Source organism: Netta rufina, assembly GCF_964035555.1.
Source record: "Netta rufina genome assembly, chromosome: W".
In the NCBI taxonomy this organism is placed as follows: domain Eukaryota; kingdom Metazoa; phylum Chordata; class Aves; order Anseriformes; family Anatidae; genus Netta; species Netta rufina.
Genome location: NC_140139.1, coordinates 96,546 through 108,417, shown reverse-complemented (window position 1 = coordinate 108,417; position 11,872 = coordinate 96,546). Strand labels below are relative to the sequence as shown.

The 11,872-nt window shown below is 44.1% G+C and overlaps 1 long non-coding RNA gene across 1 annotated transcript; it reads left to right on the top strand.

The window, feature by feature from the left end:
* The first annotated feature begins 35 nt into the window (after positions 1 to 35).
* Positions 36 to 10,579, top strand: LOC311220881. Its single transcript, XR_014619275.1, has 4 exons — positions 36 to 462; positions 8,396 to 8,607; positions 9,373 to 9,400; positions 9,504 to 10,579. It is a non-coding gene; the product is annotated as an uncharacterized lncRNA (long non-coding RNA).
* Positions 10,580 to 11,872: the final 1,293 nt, after the last annotated feature.

Here is an 11,872-nt window from a genome sequence, read left to right as displayed (position 1 = left end):
GGGCCTCGCCCTGCAGCCAGCGGGGGCGGCGCCGCTGCTCGGCCCGGCGGGTGCGCGGCCCTCCCGCGGGAGCGGGGTCCGGGCCTCTGCCTCAGGGCGCCTGAGGGGCCGTGCCACGGGGGGCCCCGCCGGGTTCCCGCCGGCCGGCGGCGTGCTCCTGGCCGCGGGCGGGGCCGAGGGGAGCCGAGCGTGGCTGAGCCATCCCCGCGGTCGCGCCGCGCCCGCCCGCCCGCCCGGCGTCCCGCTACGCGGCCGAGGGGAGAAGGGCGCTCCGGCCCTCGCCGCCGCCGCCTCGGCAGGGGCCCCGCTTACGCAGGCTCTGTCTGCGCCTTCCAGGCCGGTCGCGAGCCCCGTAGAAAGCAACCCAACAGACAGGCACGGACACGGTTCCCTCACGGCACGAGCCCCGCCGCGCCGGGCCGCGAGGGAGCCGCAGGCCGCCGGCCGGGCGGAGCCGCCCAGGTGAGGACGCGGCCGCTGCCGGGCCCCGGGCGGCCCCGCGCCCCCGCCTCAGGCGGTCGGCAGGGGCCGGTTGCGCGCGGGAGCCGCCTTCGGTCCCGCCGCTCGCCCCCGCCCGCTCCCGGAGGCAGCGAGCAGCGGGGGGGGGCACCGTGTGCTCGCTCGGTTGCGAGGGGCCTTTTCGCCCTCGCGTTTCGTCCCGGCCTTTTCGTAGCCCCTCGTTTCCGAGCTCCTTTCTAGTCCGCTTGCCCAACCTGGGAGTACGTGCGACTTAACGGTAAGTGGGTTCAGAGCCTCGAAAAGGAGATGGCCTTGGAGTCGTCCGGGAGAGATCAAGTTCGGTTTGTGCTGTTGTTTTCTGTTTGCTTGTTTTTGTTTTTTTTGGTAGTGTACGTGCTTCAGCATAGACAAAGTAAAACCTGACACATTAACTGGGAAAGGTATGTGAGCTTCCTCAATTACACAAAGCAAATACACTGATCAGGTGTTGTATGCCAGCAAAATATTTCTGAGATGAATTTTAGAAGAACTTAAATAAGCATATTTTGTATTCTTGATAAGTTAAATGGTAATATAGAGGAAGAAGCACTCGATTTTTGTTTCTGTGTAGTATCCCGCTATATTCTAAAGTATCTCTAAATAAGAATATATATTGGTGGGGGGTTTTGGAGTACAGCAGTGGGGGATATTTAGGGAATCAAGAGTTTCTTCTTGGCAGCTAACTGGGCTGAAAACTTACCTGTTTCTCTCTTTGGTAAAGATCTAGAAAGTGATTTTCCTAGTAGAACCCTAGAGCACACTGGCAATACAATATGCTGCAATTACTTTGGGAGGATAAAATGGCATATTCATCAGAGATCTGAATAGAACGACATGAAGCCCTGTTGTGTCCACATCATACGTTTGGCAGTAATCTTGGAATTTATCATGCCAAAAAAATAATTGAATCACACTAAAAGAATAAAAACCGAAAGCACTAGCCTTGAAACAAATCTCTTACCTACCCACATACATAAGCATGTCTGAAATTCTACCACTTAGAGGCACAAGCACAGAACAATACATGATTTGCAGAACAGACACTGTATACTGCAAAACTTCATGACATATGAAATTGTTTCAGCTAATTGTATTAGTAGATAAAACAGAATGTTATGCAGTTACTCTTCCATGCATCATTCTTGCTGTCAATTCACCTGTCATTTGATCGATTGTGTCCCTTTGTTTTATACAGTAATTCAGAGTTGTTTCATAATTGTCACACAGCATGTGAAACTCAGACAGTTTCACAGCAGTCCATAGTCAATGAACAGGATTTCCCAGGTCACCATTTGTTTAATTCTTGCCATTCTGTCAAAACTCTACTTAGCTTGTACAGTCACTCTGCACTGAAAACTTCACTACATTGCAATAACTCTCGCTCCAGCCAGTCATTTCCCTCGGCTGAAGAAGAAAATGAAGTAATCAAATTGTATGAACATGTGTAGACACAAATGATCTTAGAGACTACATATATAAATATTTATTTTACATATACATTGGCTAAATGACAAACTCTAGGGATGTCAAACTTCAAAATATTTTATTTAAAGGAATATTGAATAACCATTTATCGTCATACCTTCCCTTTGTGTCCTTTGCATTTATACTGTGAAACTCTCAGCCCTGCCATGCCAGAAAGATTTGGTTAATGCCGTGGAAGTTTGACCCTTTCATCTGAACGTGTGGGTAACAGCGTTGCTATCCTGGGAAGGCCCCAGCAGAGCAAACTGCAATGAAAATCTTCCTTCAAGTCCACTTTCATTGCAATTACTACTGTCAAGATCACTGCGGCCTCACTCGTAACTTCTATCTCAGAAAATCTCTGTCAAAGATATCTAGCTCTGCAAGCATACCTTGCACTTTGTACAATGTTTTGTTCACGTGAACGTTTTTATCATTGTACCAAGTCTGCAAAGGTGTTCCCCTCCAAGTTTTTCTATAGAATGCACAGTACAGTGCACGCTTTACACCAGCACAAAGGACTCCTTCATTAACGCATGTAAGTCATCTTCAGCAGCAGCATAAATTATCAGTAAATGTCGCATGAGCATTTTTTTTGCATATTAAAATTGCACACACATGGGAAGGCTGGCCAGTGTAGCTTAGTTGAGGACATGATCCCATCATATTTATCAGACTCTCAGACTGGTCAGGGAGGGCAGGGAGTCCCAGGTGCCTCTGGTCCCCCCAGCCCAGCAGCCCCCCGAGCAGGGTGCCCAGCCCCACATCCCGGCAGCTGCTGGAGACCTCCCCGAGGAGCCCCCAGCCCCTCTCTGGGCAGCCTGGGCCAGGGCTGCGGCACCGCCTGGCACAGGAGTGTGGCCTGTCTTCAGTGCAGGAAAAATTTTGGAATGTGTCCATAAGGTAGCCTAAGGTAGCTAGTAACTGGCTTGTCTGTGGTTACATAGCAGATTAACCTCACTTTTTAGACATCTGCATCTACAGGATAGGCATTTACATCTGTTATGGCTGTTCTGGACTCCTTGTATAACCAGCATAGAAAAGTGAGCGCTTCAGGGGCAAGGGTAATCTCATTTTAAGTGGATGCTTAAAAGACATCAGCACGTACCTTAGGAGTCCTGTTTTCTTCCTATCAGTAATACAGCAAGCTAGGTCTGCAGTAGACATCTCTATCCCATGCCTTCATTTAAACGTCGAATCTCACATCGAATGGCTTGGTAGCTAACCCCTCTCTTTTTCTCACCATCCTTCAGCAGCATCACCTATTTCATCCTCTGCAGAGTTTTCTGCTTGTTTCAAACTGTGTTCAGGAGTCAAACTGTGGTCAGGAGTATACTTCTCTACATCATCTGCATTTGTTGAAACAAAAATAATTTGTTTTATCCATTAGATGAGCACTCAGCTCACTTCGGAGCAGCCAAGGACACTCCAACAGCAATGCTTTAGTCATGTACCACCTTTCCAAGAGGGAATTTTAATTTGGAGGTGAACATATTTGAAGACTTTGTAAAGAAAGCATGCACATTTCACTTACTCTCTGTCAGTGCCTATGGTAATGACCAGAAATGGTAGACCAGGGATCTCAACAAGCTTTTTGTGCATGGCTGTACAAAAGCAGAACGCGATTCCTCCAAATATTTGCAGTTTTCTGGAAAAGGAAGATCACAGACTGCATTTTTCTATAAACAGTATTCGTGGCTTTTTCAGGCCTTTCTCCTGATTTGAAGTTTTTGTCTATCCAGTCCAAGAACAGAAATAAACCCCTAGGCATTACACAGTCAAAGAGGTAACACAGCTTTGCACAGCTAAGGCTGTGTTCAGAACATGGAGTATCGTGAACAACCATGAACAACCACTGTTTCAACCCCCACACACACTTGCTTTAACATTCTTAGTGCTGTTCCACCTAGAAGAAGAAAGAAACCAAGCCTATCTGTTTCCTAGGCCTGGGTTGTGACAGTGGGTCTGTTTCCCGTGGGACCTGAGCAGGCTGCTGAAATGGGCCTGCTGGAACCTCATGAAGTTCAGCAAACTGAAATGCAAAGTCCTTCACCTGGGGTGGAACAGTCCCACGCACCAGGAGAGGCTGGGGAGTAACCTGGTGGAAAGCAGCCCTGCAGAGGAGGACTTCGGGGTCCTGGTGGACAACAAGTTTGACATAGAACAGCGATAGCACCATCACAGCAAAAAAGTCCAACAGCAGCCTGGGCTGCATTAGGAAGAGTGTCACTAGCAGCTCAGGGGAGATGGGTTTTCCTCTCTACCGTGTAAATAATAACAATTTACATTCTATTCCTAGATTAAACAGGATAGTGCTCTTGCAGTTTGTGGCTTGCACAACCTTATGCATGTTAGATTGCTAGCTGATTCTTTAAAGGTCAGAGGAAAAAGAGTTCTGACTAAAAGCTGGCAAAATGTAGTTCTTAAAATTAATTGCAGGATTAACCTACTTGCTTTTGGATGGAAAGCTCCCAACGTCTTTCCAACACCAATACTCAGCAGCAACATAAAAAATTACCATGGATCAGCTGATGCTTCCACTAAAATCAGTGGAATTTTTGCTGTTGACTTGAACTGAAAACAACAGTGAATCCTACCTGCATGTTTTAGAAAACAGAAATATTCCATCATCACCCTTGAAACAAAGTAAATGCCCCAGCCTGCTGAGCAAGACTGCTCTGGTGAAGATGTTAAAAGGGTGCTAGAGGTAACCACAAGCAGAGTGTACTCAAGCCTCAGATAAATTTCTTTGTGGAAACTGCTGATAAAGCCATATTTGAAATTATATGCTGAGCTAAGAATGGGAACAGCTGATGTGCCAGCACGCAGCCCTTACCATTCCCAGCTGAAGCAGTGGTGATCCTGGAAGAGCCGGAGAAACACTGTGACGTGGCTGTGGGTTGAAGCACCACGGCCAGATTCCCCAGAGCTCATCTGCCATACCCTGCACTCTGGGAGACCGCATTGCTACAGTCTCTTGGTCACCATGAGACCCCTAAAACTCTTTGTATGTGAGTTAATTGCCAGGCTGGGGTAAGTAAAGGATCTTGCTGCCTGCCTTGTTAGATCCCTGGAGCACTCTGTTTGCTTTGCTGTTCTTCTTTTCTGAACTATTTTGCTCAGTTTTGTCACGGAGAATTGAAAAGTTTTTCCAGGCTGAACTGATCCCAAGCTGAACTGTACTTAATGTATCTTTTACCTGAATTGGAATATGCCATAGACTATAAGGCGTTATTGTACAACTGTTTTCTTTTCACGTTTCAAGATAGAGATCAAAAGGATATAAACCAACGAAATAAACCAGGGGTGGAGATGAAATAGCTCAAGAGCAGCTGAACACAATCTCAAGTGTTTAGGATATCATTTTTTTGTTGGTGGTGGTGTTTTGTTTTTTTTTTTTTTTCATATTGATTATCTTCATTCCTGGTAGAGATGTCAATCTAATGGTACAACAGAATCAGCATTTTTAGAAGTGATCTCTTATTCAGATACCTTCATTCCCCTGCTGGTTTTGCTCTGAGAGGAACCAATCACAGCTTGTCACAGCCTAGTAGCTTAGCACTTTAAAAGATTATTTTAGATGACAGCATATTCTCCTTTTCTATTCTTCCACTCCTTTAACCTACACAAAGGGATAGTAGAGGACACAACGTTTTGCAGGTTCCTCTGTGTGTTTCCACTAGACTGACAGAGAAAGGTAATTCCTTTACCCCAGGGGAATCTGTGTCAGACCTATCTCTGGCCACCACACCCACCTCTGGCCACCAGACCCTGTGGTCTCCGTTTCTCTCTGTCTCTTCAACCCTTCTAATTTGCTGGTTTGTGTGTGTGTCTGTTTTCTTATGGTAGCCATGAGGTTCCTGTAATGAATGTGAAGATCTGACCCATGTTTCTAACAGACCCTTCTCCAAAGCAGGCAGTGGAACCAGGAAGTTCCCTTCCTTATTCCTGGTATTTTAAGGGGGACAGGAGGGGAGGGGGCAGCTTACTGAACATCAGTAATCCTTTTTTTCCATCCTGATAACTCCCTATACTTTGAATGCAGAAACTGAAAGAAGAGAAGGGTGGATTTCTTAAGAAATCATCTTAAAATGCTTTCTTTTTTACAGTGTGTATGTGAAATATATGTATCTATGTATTTCCAAATGCTTAAGAAAACATCTTAAAATGGTTTCTAATTCTGTGAAAATCAAAACTTTTGGAAGAAGTGCTTGGAAAGCTTCCTTACACCCCCAGATGTCATAGGGCTCACCAGACCCTGTCATTAAGGAGTTTTTCAGTGCAGATGTAATGTATGAATTCTAATACTCTATCGGAGGTGGAAAGGGTGCGTGCATATTTGTGTGTGTGCTCACATAAATAACTAGGTGGCTTTCAGTCATTTGGATGGCATCCAAAGATTTTATCATGGGTACTAGGCTGTCTTAATAATTGTGCATGGAGGACTCCTCACCACACCTCATCTGAAAATGGAAACTCACTCCTTTAAAGGCCGTATTTCCATGCACAGAAAGCTTCCCTGCAGTCCACCCTGACACACAGGAAAACACCCAGAGACTTCCAAATTACACAAATTAACAGTTAAGAAAGAGTACTATCCCTTCGAGCTGTTTTGACTACATGAGTTCACTATTGAGCTCACTGTTTTTTGTTTTTTTCCTATTAAGGAAACAGAAAATGTTTCTTAATTGTAAGAAAATTCTTCATTTCTGTCCTGAAAATGACATTTTAATTCAAATACAGTGACAGGGAAGTGATGGTTCAGCAAAGAGAGAGCGGAAAATGGTTCACTGGAATGAAACCTTCTTGAACTAGCAGGGACAGACAGCCTTTTCATCTGAGAAAATACTTGCCATCATCAGTCCAGTTACTAGTGGGTTGATGCTCACTCAGAAAAACATGATCGTATTGCTGGAAGTATGAGCAGAGATGCCAAAGAAAGTGTGAATATATAGTGCTCACCAATCAAAGCTCTCACACATCTAGAAATGCATCTTCATAAGACAATTATTTTTACAAAGATCCATCGACAGGATCATAAATTTCTTATAAACGTAATGGACCAAAAAACTGTCTCGGACCCTGCCAAGCAATAGATGGCATAGGTTTCTCTGTCATTATTCTCAGAAAAATGCCATCACATTTTTCAGAGGTCTCAGCAGGGAAGTCTAAGGCCCTGTGACTATCCAGCGCCCATGAATGTGTCCTTCAGCCTGCAATGCTGTGAGCCCTTGGATACGCCAGAGACCACAATCCTAGGAGACAGGGGAAAGAAAATGGAAAAAAAAATTAGGCCACAGTGAAGCCTTTCTAAAAAGTGCTGGGGGAACCATTGCTTATTGTGCTAGTGATAAACTTCTGAGGTGTGTTGTCTTGTACTTAGCAATTCTGAGCAGGAATGGAAGCGACTGTATCCGTAACTGAAGTGTAAGATACAAGCAGGTCTTAAAGAGAAGTCTGCAATACTGCAGGCTATAGGCAGCACTTACCTGTCGGGGCTCTTCCCATCTTAATGATTAGTCACTGATTTTTATGTGTATCCATGTGAACAAGCATATGTGCACAGACCCGAACTACCTTACCTTTCACAATAGACAGGCATGTGCTGAGGCAGACAGCGCTTTTTTTTGGAACCATGACACTGCATTTTTAGCACAGCTTTATAAAGCTTCTCATGCAAGTGAAAGGCTCACTCCTTGTTAAGTAGCGTGTCACAGGAAACCAAGGAAAGGAAAACCACTGTGCACCTCTTGTAATTTCCATTTATCAAATTGGTGAAACAAGGGTGTATTTTCAGAAATCTTTAGCAATATTTTTACTGATAACCCTTGTTTCACCTCTACAAGGACACCTAGAAGTAGTAAAATCATTTTTCTTTTTGCATGAAGAGTATCTTAAAATGTACTGTAGCTTTAAAGAGGCAATTAGTATTTTGACTCCTTGTTATTAATTCCTTCATTTCCCTCTTGCAACCTTGAGGATTCTCTCTTGTTCCTCCTCCACGTCCAGGAATCCATGTATGAAGTGTATTACTTAATTTCAGTTACAATGTTAATTACAGAAGGCAAGCGGTTACTGAATCTTGCACCATAATTAATCAACCTGATATTTACTTACTACATTGTTCCTACCGGATTAAGCTGTAGCTAGACAAGCAGGGCAAGGAAAGTGAGTGACAGAAGCATTATCATGGCACTCTGCCTCCCATTGGGAAAGTTCGTCTTCCTTCTGAAAGAGACGCCTTCAGGGATCATGTAATTTGAATTCCCTGTGAATTTGGTGTCATCTTAGCTTGACCAGCTCTGGAAGAACATATTAACCTCCCCTTGTGATTTTCAGAAAACCATTCTAATTTAGCAAGTAATTAAGGGTCACATGTAGGATAAGGAGCTGGATAAGCTTGGATTACGCACAGGAAGCTTTGTCTCCACAGCAACCCCGGCGGAGAGCTGCTGGCGCCGGGGTCAGGCCGTCACTGAAGCCCGCGCTGCATTTCCACCTGGTGAGCCAGTGCTGGAAACAAATGCCCGCAAAGGTGGTCATCGCCAAAAACTCCAGGACAAAGGCTGCAACCAGTGGGAGTGTGCTGCCGAGCGAGGTCGAGAGAAGTCCACAACAGTGACGCTTGACAGACCCCATGTCTTTGTAAGCGAAAATTTCTTCGGTCATCACCCACGACTTTCTCTCAGTGTGAAGCGGCCGGTGTCTGCGCAAGCTGCCGCCGCTAACGCTTGGCCTCCGCGCCTGACGTCAGCCTCTGGCTGGCTGCGGGCCATGCCCACGGGCAGCAGGGCACAGGGCACCCCAGCTCAGGGCATGGCTCCCCATCGCAGGGCTGCAGGCTCTCGGAGACAATCTCCTAGATCTGTTGGGGCGGGCACGGTGGGTTAACTCCACAGGCATGGCTAAAACATCCAAGCAGGTCGTTCGGACACGTACCTTTTATTTTTAGCTTTGAAACCAAGAAAACCGTTTTTCTTTCTTGCTCTGGAGAAACTTTCAGATTTCTATCCAATTTAAAATCAACTCCCCTGACTTCAGAAATTCCTTGTTCTCACCAGCATCTATTTCTATGAAAATATACAGGCTTTCCAGTGGAAGAGGCTTTTTAAAAAGCGAATAAGTTAACATTTTCTGTTAACATGCTGACATTGCTTAATGTAAGAAACATTAGGGAATCCAATTATTGTGCTATAAAGCAGCATTACTAAAATATTATAGGGTACAAAGAGTAGGAATGACCTATTGGATATGAAATGCTTTCTCAATTCATTTGTACCCTAGCTATCTCCTGTGATCTGTGAGGGAAAGAACCACACAGGTTTTTTTCAAAGCTCTCTTCAGAACAAATAAGCATTCTCTACTTTTTGCTAAAGTCAGATGACATTGTCATATTATCCATTTTAACAGTTGGGCCATTCCTGGATCTGGAATGCAGGTACGTCTAACTTTATACCATGCTTTTTGGAAATGCATCTCCATTGTGGATATATAAATGAGGACAATTTTTATTTCACCTTCTCTGCTGTTTTCATGTGCAGCCTTTGTTTCACATTAGACCACCGCTGCTGGCACTGTGGGAATTGAGACACTCCACTCTCTGAAACATATACGTTAGAACTTGCCATAAAAAGAAGACTGTGATGAAGGTGAGCTGAGAACCTGTCACGTTTGTGGCAGCCACTGGCCCCAGCAAGTCTGCAGTGAGCATTAAGTATACTGCTGCTCACAGAAAACTGACCAAAGGAGAGCACTGCATGGAGGAGAGATCTGGAAAACACAGCTATCAGTAAAGGCACACTTCTAACATCAGTGAAGATTAGATGAAGGGGAGCACACCACAACCCATAAAACATAAAAATGGTTCTTTAAAAAAAAAAAAAAAAACAAACACAAAACAAAGGAATTTACCTTCTGTGTCAACAAGTAACTGTTAAAAAGAATAGTGGCTTTAAATGAGTATTGGTTTTAAACAGGAAATTTTGTATTTGTTACAACTGCAGAGTACCTGGAGAGAGTGCTGACAAGGCATAGCATCTCTGCAAAAGCTTTATTAGGAAAAGTGTCTGTGCTGCAGTGTCTGCTTGGCAGACATACAGGACAGATCATCTCTGAGAATTCCTTCCTTTCTTGATAATCCTTGCTCTGCTTTATTCTTCATATTTCACAGTTCCAGGCTAAAAAAAAAAGTCACAATAGTATCTAGTTCCTCAAGTGGTATTACCAGGACAGTTAAAGGACTTGAGCAGTGTTGTTAGTAATAATTTGTTTGCACGTAAAAATGCTGTACAGACTGAGATAGGGACAGAGAACATTTTTTCTCTGGTTATTTTACTATTTTATTTATCATGCTACATCTTTGGTTCCCCTGGCCTGGACTAACATCAGAGTTTCTAAAATAAAGCATCCTTGTTCAAACATTATTATGATACCATTTTGTTGCAGAAAATGTTCTGTGGCTCTTCTCTTGGCTGCAAGTTGTCTACCACACCTTGTTGTGCACGGTATGCTATTGCAGGTGACTTCTGGGTGAGCTAAGGCAAAGCTTCAGCTGTGCCAAAAATTGCTTGGAAGTTCACTGGTATGAATTTATCTTGATATGGAACAAATAAAAATATCCTGCCTGACTTAACAAAGTTCAGGCTGCAAAGTAATTTTTGTACCTATCTTCGTATTGGTTATATTAGTGTATTTAGGCAGGATCAGAATCCCAGTGCCACTGAGATACAAGGAAAGCTTAACCTGATTCCTGGCAGGACTCAGTTCAGCATCTGATCTAGCAGATGTACCAGCCAAAATTTTACCAAGGGTAACAAGTGAGCCCTAGGATCAAGTCAGACATTCCACAACTTAAGTAGTGTAAAATGCGCAAACAAGGTTATGGTGAAGCTTTGTAGCTTCCACATGGCTCTCAGATACTCTTCAGCAAGCGGTCAACTTCCACAATGGTTCCATTCCAGCCCTTTTCTCTTTAGCACTTTTATTAAGGAAATACTGTTAATGCTGGTGTTCCACAGTAAAGGAAGCAAATGCTTTTCACTGTGCAGAAGGCTTTGTGTTCATATTTGCTCTGGTTCCCAAAATAAATAGCAGGCTAGTTAGCAAAATCATGAGTATGAGGTGAAGGCAAGGCACGTCCTCTTCAGCCACCAGTTTAGGGATGCCATCACAGATTTAAAAAAATGGCAGGAGACACCATTTGCTAATTATTATTCCCAGATCAAAACTAAACCTTAGAAATAATGCTTAGTCATAAAATAATAAAGGGCATTGCTCTTTCTGTGACCTGCTTAGTAGATGAGGCTAGATTTCAAAAAGATGCATAAATTGGTTGGCTAATTCCACAGACACATGAGTTAATGAATTGCTAAGAGCCTAACATGCTTTAAAAGTCAAATGGCTTAGCCTAAATGTGGCCTAAAGCTGCAGAAACCCATGGTAGTAATTGATATTTTGATAGTTTTAGCTTTCATACACATCCACTGGAAATTGGTGGGGGTATCTCACCATGCAAGGATCCTTTTTGGACCCCAGGAGGCAAGTGCAGTGGCACAAAAGCTCATCCTCTGTCTCATTCTTACCTTCTTTTGTGCTTTACTCAGTTCTAGGGCTGCAGACTGACAATATTCAGTCAGCTCTTCCCCGATCTTGTTGAGTATTTTAAATACTGAACATCTTCACCGCAGTGAGAGCCCCCTTCTAACACACTCTCCTGCAACTTTGAATGGCGAATTTTGAGTTATATTTTATTAAAACGAGCAATTGTCCTGTTCATGTTTATCTCAAGCAGGGACGAGCTGAGCTGATTTAAAAACATCTGAACCTCTTTGAGCATTAAAAGTTGACAAATTTAGAATCTTTTAAAGCAAATGACCTGGAAGTGAACCATGAAAAACATGGAAGCACCCCC